Source organism: Mesocricetus auratus, unplaced genomic scaffold, assembly GCF_017639785.1.
Source record: "Mesocricetus auratus isolate SY011 unplaced genomic scaffold, BCM_Maur_2.0 Super-Scaffold_6730, whole genome shotgun sequence".
In the NCBI taxonomy this organism is placed as follows: domain Eukaryota; kingdom Metazoa; phylum Chordata; class Mammalia; order Rodentia; family Cricetidae; genus Mesocricetus; species Mesocricetus auratus.
This window is the reverse complement of record NW_024429184.1, coordinates 52,147,127-52,156,752: the sequence shown is the minus strand read 5'-3', so window position 1 is coordinate 52,156,752 and position 9,626 is coordinate 52,147,127.

Below are 9,626 nucleotides of genomic sequence, written 5' to 3'. Positions count from 1 at the left end.
TTGGAATCATGGAACATTCCTTGGCATCATCTACATATAGATATATAAGGCAGTTCATGAATACTGAGATTTTTAGATGAGACTTCTAGTCGCACTACTATGGTCCAACAATTGTACGACATTGGCTTGACTGTATTCAGGAGACCCTGAGAAGCAGAACTGCACTGAATCACAATTTCCCATCATAAGATAATTTTCCTTGTATAGGCACATGTTCTCACTCCTGAGGAGAAACTGTTATTTCCTACATGATGAAATATCAGAGCCTCATAGTTAGAGCACCAATTTCAGACTGAGATAGGGGCTTAGAGATAGACAAAAGCCCTCTGTTTGCATTGCGGCACGTGGTGACAATAGTAACTGGGGACCTGACATAAAGGCAAAATAGAATTTGAGGTTTCCAAGGCAGCTTGGGCAGAGAGGAAAGGTTTCTGAAGAAGTGAAAGGAAGGGCTCAATGCTGGGCACTTTGCATCTAGAAGTACCTTTACAAGTTATACACTCTGAGAGTGAAAGGCTAGTTGCTCTAGAGGAGAAAGCCTTTATCAGACAATAGATATAGGAGAAAGAAAAAGTGAGTTCACAGTGTAATAAGATGGATAGGCTCCAGTGAAAAGTACCACTCTCGTGTGGTACCAGAATGATACCAGTGATTGAAGGAAAACAAATATTATAAAGCAAAACTTCATAAAGTCCAACCCAACCTGACTCAGTTAACACTTTGAAGATATAATACTCTCCACATAGATGGTTTCCATGTTGGCTGACTATCAGCCTATATAGTGATTCCTGAATGAAAATGTAACTGAAGTGTCAATAAATCTCCACATGAGATATTTTCCTTGGAATGAAAATTACCAAAGTTATCAATCAAAGAATAAGTAAACAACATAAATAGACTCATAGATGGTGGAGAGTCTTGAATTATCCCAAAATGTATTTAAGAAGAGATCATAGTAGGAAAATAAAAGGCATAGAAATATCTTAACCCAAAGAAAATACACAAAAACAGAAGGATTAATTTAATATATGATTTTAATAACAGATTTGACATATCAAATATATTAATAAATAATTGGGTAATATCAGTGGGAGGTGTCAAACATATATCAAGTTGTAAAATGAAATACAGGGGAGAGAATGGCTAAAATCAAATGCACCGAAGACAATTTATGCTGGAGAGGATGTTGAGAGAGGGGAACACTACTCCACTGCTGGTGGGAGTGCCAACTCGTACAACCTCTTTGGAAATCAGTATGGAGATTCCTTAGGAAAATGGGAATTAATCTACCACAAGATCCAGCAATTCCACTCTTAGGCATATATCCAAAGGAGGCAAATTCATACAACAAGGACATCTACTCCACTATGTTCATAGCAGCATTATTTGTAATAGCCAGAACCTGGAAGCAACCTAGATGCCCCTCAACTGAAGAGTGGATAGAGAAAATGTGGTACATTTACACAATGGAGTATTACTCAGCAGAAAAAAAAACAATGGAATCTTGAAATTCGCAAGGTAAATGGATAGCACTGGAAAAAAAACATCCTGAGTGGGGTAACCCAGTCGCAAAAAGACAAACATGGTATGTACTCACTCATATATGGATTTTAGACATGGATCAGGATACTGCCAGTCTGCACTTCCACTGATAGAGAATCTGGGAAATAGGAAAGAACCTAAAAGATATGCATAGTACCTAAGAGAAGAGGATTGAGACAAGATCCTCTGAATGGATGGGGAACACTGCGAGGGGTGGGGGGGAGTGGGAGCTGGGAAAAAAAAAAGGGGGAGAAAAGGAAGAGAGAGTAGGTCATGGGGGAACAGGAAGTTGAGTGGGTGGGGGTAGAATAGGGGGAAGAGGGAATCATAGGTTAGAAGACAGATCAGGCACCAGAGTGACCTCTAGTGATCTAAAGGGATAACACCAATTGGCAAGCTAAGCAATAGTGGAGAGACCACCTCGAATGCACATTCCTGATAATGAACTTGATGTCTATAACCATCCAGGAGCCTTCATCCAGTGATTAATGGAAACAGAGGCAAACACACAATTAAGCACTGAACTGAACCCAAGGAACCCAGTGACAGAGAGAGGAGTGATGAGCAAATTGGCAAAGAATGGGCTGGCAACACTAGCAGAGACACCTGATCTGAACAGGAGAGAGCTCTTGGACCCCAGACTGACAGCGGGGAGGCCAGCATGGGACTGATCTGGACCCCCCAAATGCGAGTGACCGCGAGAAGGCCTGGGCAACCTATGGGGCCCTGAGCTATGGATAAGTGTCTCTCCCTGGAATACAAACAGTCATCGTGTGCTCATAGCACAAAGAGGGATGCTCTCTCAGCCTGGACTCTTAGGGGAGTGCCTGGACCCTACCCAGAGTGAAATGACAGACTCTAGATATCCCCTATGTGGAAGGAATTGGCAATAGGGTGGGAGACTGGGGGGGAAGGGGAGTGCGGGAGGAGGGGAGAGAGAAGGAACTGTGATTGACATGTAAAACAAGCTATTTAAAATTAAAATAAAAAATGATAAAAAATATCATATTCGGGGCCCGACCAGAAACAAAATGTGTAATTGATGAAGATTTTGCTTTAACATGAAATTCTAATATTTCGACCCTATTCACCATTGCACATACTTTACCAACAAAGAAAATGTAGCAAAAGTGTATGTTAAATGAAGGTTAACTTCACGTTTTCTTATTTTTACGATATTTTCTAGTGCTTCTCTATATTATGAAATAGAAAAAACTTATGAACTTAAGTCTGTCCTAACATCAGTTGAGGACAAATAGATATTAATTGAAGCAAACTACAGAGGAACTTTAAAATGTTATACAACTAAATGAATATAAGTTTTGATTTCTCTGAAAAAATATTATTGTATTGTCTGAGTAAAGGAATTATAAAACACAGCAGAAAGTACACATATAAAATAATGGTCATAATTTCTTAAATGTAACAACTGTATTAAGATAGAAACAGAGATCAGCATAAAAGGGTAAAACAGCTATTTATTTCAAACAGCTTTGTTATGACAAAGTATCCACAAATGTAAATGGATAAAAAAAGGCATTTCATAAAGGGTAGAATTCAAATTCCTTTGGAATGAGAACTCCACTTTAACAAATGTCACTTGAATTTTTAAGTTATTTGAAGTGTTGAAATGATAGAGACAGTGAAGGTCAAAATGGAAAAGGTAAACGCATGAGAAAATTAAAGGGTGGCAGTGATAACACAGTATTCAAGATTATAAAAATTTTATGTAAATTGGAAAAGTATTAATTCATAGTAAGTTTCATTAGAATTATATTCACAAGAATGATACACACAGGGATATAGATTCAGAGAAATGTAATTAATGACTGTCAGAGGCTCACTTGCTAGGATGAAGTAAATCAAAGTGTATACTAAATTGTATGTATTAAAGATGGATTTAATGATTTCAGTGAAATTAAGCTAAAAGTTGATTAGCCTATCTTCATCTTACTACTCACTTGAGAATGTGTGCTTTACTTTTTCTTGAGTCTCCAGCAGCCTTTACCGTAGGAAGGAACTTGTCATGTATAACATTGCTCTTGCCTAGATTTCTTTCTGTCTTCCTCACTGATAATTATTCGTATTGAAGAAGCAAAGAATGGTATACAGGATGCTTTGGAGTGAGCACTAGGAATGGAGAAATGTAATTATATTATAATCTCTCAAATGAAAATTTTAAAACGTTGTTTTTCTTGTCCAAAACACCATTTCTTCTCTGCCTTCCTTCTTCAGTGATAATATTAATAGTATATTTGGAATTTTCATTTATTCACTGATAATATAACTTTTGTTTCTTTTGCTTTGCTTTAATATATCTTTTTGGATTCTTTGGGAATTTAACTTCATTCACCTTAAGTCTACTCATTGTCCATTCCCTCCATATCTGCCCCTCATCCTTGTAACATCCCCCATAAAAAGAAAATTAAAAGAATAAATTAAAACAAAACCAACCAACCAACCAACCAGACAAACAAACAAAAACACTTTGTCCCTCTGTATTTGCTACCTCTTCAACACTGCTGCATTCCTCTTAGTGTCTTTGGTTGCAACTGTGTGTCTTGCATTATATACCTTTGTCCTATTAGCTTTACTTGCCAGTGTTAATTGCAATGAGTCATTGGTCTGGTTCAAGGCTTCTGGTTTATAGTATAACATCACTACTCTTGGATATCCTGCAGCCACCCCAAGTAATGGAAATCCTATGGGTATCATGAAGCAGGATAAGTCCTTTCACATTAGGTTGGGCTAATTCAAGACCTTAGATGTGGGCCTGGGTAGTAGTAGAGTTGGTCATACCTGGCTGCTATCTCCACTCCTGTGTGCAGTGGAGCCAGTTCTCCTATGCCCATGCCATCAGGGGCTGTATCTCCCAATTGAGGGAAGACAGCTCTCCTGTGAGGATCAGGACCAACTCTCTTCCTGCAGTGTCCAGCAACGGAGAAAACCAGCTTTCCAGGGTCAGCGCAGGGCAGGATTGTCTCAGCCTGGTCCTCAAATTTCATCATGCATGATTCTTAAGACCCCCTGTGGTAACACAGGCCAGAGACATTAACACAGAGTCCAGCTGCAGCAAGACCACAGACCCAGACACAGCTCTCATCAGCAGTTGTGACCAGACACAACCATGTACCCTGTGAAATCCTAGTCAACCAGATCAATATGGCCCTGGTTGGCAACATTACTCTTGGACACAAACCTGATATTCTAACAGTCCTTGGGGCATCTCAGATCTTGGTTGCTATAGGGACACAGACTCAGACTTGTCCCTCAGCAGTAGCCAAGTCTGGATGTCTCCATAGCCCCAGGTGAAGGTCATTCAGATTGGCATGGCCCCAGGTATGTTATTACTATAGGACACAATAATGGCTATAGGTGACATCCCAGACTCGGGCAAGATGGGACTTTGCAGCATGAGCCATGGACATTAACACAGACATCAGCTGCAGTAGGACCACAGACCCAGACATGGCCCTTGGCAGCAGCCTGGTTCTGGATATCACCATGGCCTTAGGTGGCAAAAAGATTACCCATATTACCTTCTCAGCTCCTTCACTTTCTCATTTCCACCAGCACACATTTGCTCATCACAAGGTTCTGGGCAGCCAGTGAACGTTTTCAGCCTCCCCAGGCCTTAAGGACACAGGCTAGCTTGTGGATGGCTTCCACCCACCTGAGTTGAGTCATAACTTTTGATTCTTACCTAATCCCTTCATTAACGACTTAAAAAGGCTCACATGCTAGGATAAAGGAAATCCAAGTATATTTCAAATGGTAGATATTAAAATCATTATTTTCTGATTTCAGTGAAATGAAGTAAAAAATTAAAAAGACCAATACATCCAATTTCATTTCTGTGTCCATGGGCATCTCAGTTATGATAGAGAGCACTTTATCAGAAGTTAGCACCAATAACTGAGCCAGTACTGTGATTGCTGTTAAGATGCTCCTGCCTCAATAGAAAGCCACAAACCCATGAGCAAATGAACAACACTAATTGAACTCAAGTGATTGATAACAATAATAATAACAACAGTAGAAAAAATATTTTTCCTTACCATTGTCAAACCTCAGATCTGCCATCATGACTTTGGAGACACTTTGTTAGTCACTCATCTAAAGCAGCTCCTTTCTCTCATTTTACCATGATTTTCTCTGTTTCATCTTTTTCATAGACTTTAACATAACTCCATATTACAAATAATTAATTCTCTAAAGGTTGTTATTTTTCGTTGTCTCATTCTGTAATCACATTATACTAATGAACTACATAAAAGTCCATGAGATAGGTTACTGCACTGGCCCCAATGTTTAGAATTATGTCTTGCACAAATTATGGATTCAGTAAATGTTTGAAAGACCAGTGGATAGACTCAGCAATGTTCCAGGAGGAAAAGTATAGCAGTTGACATAAATAATATGAAAGATAAAAATTTGCATTTAACTGTAGAAGATTATCTTTATGACCCTGAGGTAGAAAGCATTTCTTTAAAAAAGAAATAGAGGAAGGAAGGAAGGAAGAAAGAAAGAAAGGAAGGCCATAAAACACAAAAAGAAGAAAATGTGGACTATACTAACTTATGGCGTAATGAAAGTTTTAAATTCCAAAAATTGTTCTGTAATTGGAGTCAATTGATAAGGCTTGTATAATATAAAACAACCAACACAACTGAGTTTAAAAGGCACATTGATTCACATCTATCACCTTGCACAAAACTTAAGTTCAAATGGATCAAAGACATCAACATAAATCCAGCCACACTAAAACTCTTAGAAGAGAAAGCAGGAGGTATCCTTGAAAGAATTGATACAGGAGTCTGCTTCCTGAACATAATGCCAGTAGCACAGACACTGAGATCAACAATTAATAAATGGGACCTCCTGAAACTGAGAAGCTGCTGTAAGGCAAAGGACAAAGTCAACAAGACAAAGGAAGCCCACAGAATGGGAAAAGATATTCACTAATCCCACATCTGACAGAGGGCTAATCTCCAAAATTTACAAAGAACTCAAGAAGCAAGTCTCCAAAACACCAAAGGATCCAGTTAAAACATGGGATACAGAACTAAACGGAGAATTATCAATAGAGGAGTTTAAAATTGCTTAGAGACACTTGAGAAAGTTCTCAATATCCTTAGCCATATGGGAAATGCAAATCTGAACAACTCTGAGATACAATCTTATCCCTGTCAGAATGGCTAAAATCAAAAACACAAATGACAGTTTCTGCTGCAGAGGATGTGGAGAGAGGGGAACACTCCTCCACTGCTGGTGGGAGTGCCAACTCATAAAGCAACATCGGAAAACAGTATGGAGATTCCTCTGAAAAATGGGAATCAGCATGCATCTACCCAAAAGAGGCACATTTCTACAAAAACATCTGTTCCACTATGTTCATAGCAGCATTATTTTTAATAGCCAGAACCTGGTAAAAACCTAGATGCTCATCCACTGAAGTGGAAAAAACCAATGGAATCTTGAAATTTGTTGGCAAATGGATAGCACTAGAAGAAATCATCCTGAGTGAGGTTGCCCAGCACAAAAATACAATCATGGTATATACTCACTCATCCACGGATCTTAGGCATGAAACAGGAGAGTGTCAGCCTACAGTCCCACAGCCAGAGTGTCTGGGAAGCAGGGAGGACCCTAAGGGAGATATGCATGGTAACCCAGAGAAGGGGAACAGGACAGAATCTTATGAGGGGAAGGGTGAGGAAGCTGGGATAAACACAGGGGTTGAAGAGGATGGGACAGGAGATCATTGTGGAGCAGGGAAGTTGAGTCTGAGAAGAATAGAGGAGAGAAGGATGAGAGATACCATAAAAGAAAAAGACATTATAGGTTTGAAGAGTGATCTGGCACTAGTAAGCTGTCCAGAGGTCTACAAGGATGACACCAACTGGTCATCTAACCAATAGTGGAAAGGCTACCTTAAATGCCTTTCCCTGATAATGTGATTGATAACTTCCTTGTATGACATCTTAAAGCCTTTATCCAATGCCTGAAGGAAGCAGAGGCAGACACCCACATCTAAACACTGAACTGAATTCCTGGAACCCAGTTTCAGAGAGGGAGGAGCAATGAGCAAAGAGGTTCAGACTAGGTGGGTGAAATCCACAGAAACAGATGGCCTGAACAAAGGGGGAGCTCATAGACCCCAGACTGATAGCTGAGAGGCCAGCATATGACTGATCCAGACCCCTGAACGTGGGTCTCAGTGTGTAGGCCTTAGCATTTTTTAGGGCCTTGGGCAACAGATCAGCATTTTTCCCTGTCAAGTTGGATTTTGGGAACCAGTTCCATGTGGAGGGATGCTATCTCCACCTGGCCACATCGGGGTGGGCCTAGGCGCTTCCCTGGATCATTTGACAGCCTTTTGAGATGCCTTATGAAGGGCCTCACCCTTCTTGGACAGTGGAGTGGGGATTGAGGGTGGGAGTGGGGATGGGGGGAGGGTTGAAGAGGAGTGGGAGAGGAGGGGTGGGAGAGGGAGCTGGGATTGACTTGTGAAGCAAACTCTTTTGTAACTTAAAGAAAAAAGTTGTTTTATTATTTTATATACCAAAGTTCTCCTTCCTATCCTTCCAGCTAACCCCATCTTCTCCCTACCCAATAATCCATCCACTCCTCAGTAACAGTAAGGTCCCAGTGGGGAGTCAACAAAATTTGACATATCAAGCTTAGGCCATACCAAGTCCCTTCCCCCTGTTTCAAGGCTGAGCAAGGTATGGCTCCATAGGGAATGGGGCTCTAAATCATCATTTTATGCATTTGGGAAAAATCCTGATCCCACTGCCAGTGTCCCACAGAAGGCTCAAGCCAGAAATTTCAGGCAAGTTCAGAGAATCTAATTCAGTGCCATGCAGGTTTCCCAGCTACCATTCCAGAATCAGTGAACTCCCACTAGCTCAGGTCAGGTGTTTATGTGGATTTCCCTATTATAATCTTGACCCTTTTATTCATATAATTCCTTCTCCCTCTCTTTCACTGATTTCCAAAAGCTCAGTCCAGTGCTTGGCTGTGAATCTCTGTATCTTCTTCCATCAGTTACTGGATGAAGTTTCTATGACAATTAGAATGGTCATCAATCTGATTTCAGAGGAAGACCAGTTCAGACACCCACTCCACTGTTGGTAGGAGTCTCGGCTGAGGCCATCCTTATGGATTCCTGGGAGTTTCCATATCTCCAGATATCTCCCTAAACCCATAATTGCTTCCTCTATAAGATTTCTATTTCCTTTCTCTCCCTCTCTGTCCCGCACCCAACTCAAATGTCCTGTTTCCTCGCTCATGTTTTCCTCCCCTTCTCCTTTACTTCTGACTCACCCCATGTTCCCAATTTACTCAGAAGATCTTACCAATTTCCCCTTTCCCAGTAGTATCCATGCATGTCTTTTTTAGTGTCCTCCCTATTACCTAGCTTCTCAAGTGTCATTGAATGTAGCCTGGTTATCCTTTAAGTCTAATATCCACTTATGCATGAGTACATAACATGTTTGTCTTTCTGGGTCTGGATTATCTCATCCTAGATGTTTTTTTATCAGTTCCATCATTTGCCTGAAAGTTTTAAAATTAATTTTTATTTAAGCTAAAAACAATCTTATTTTGCATACCAACCCCATCTCCCTGTCCCTGTAGTTCATGATTTCCCCCTACCAACCCCAATCCCATCTCCCATCCACTCCCCAGGGAGGGTAAGACCTCCCATAAGGGATCACCATTTGCTGCAGAACCTAGAACCTTACCCATGTATCTAGGCTGAGTGGGTATTCCCACAAACCCATTTGTGCACTAGGGACAAATACTGGTTCACCTGGCAGAGGCGTAATAGACTGCCCAGGCTTCCCAACTGACAACCCCATTGAAGGGGCATGGTATTTAAGATAGACATAAATCTCATTATAGGGGAAGGAAATTTAATGTAGCCTCTCCACTATTACTTGGATTCTTAGTTGTGGTCATCCTTGTATATCTCTGGACATTTTCCTAGTGAAGATTTCTCCTTAAACCAATAATGGCTCCCTGTATTAATACATCTCTTTTCTTACTCTTCTTCTCTCTCTATTCTTCCCCCAACTCAA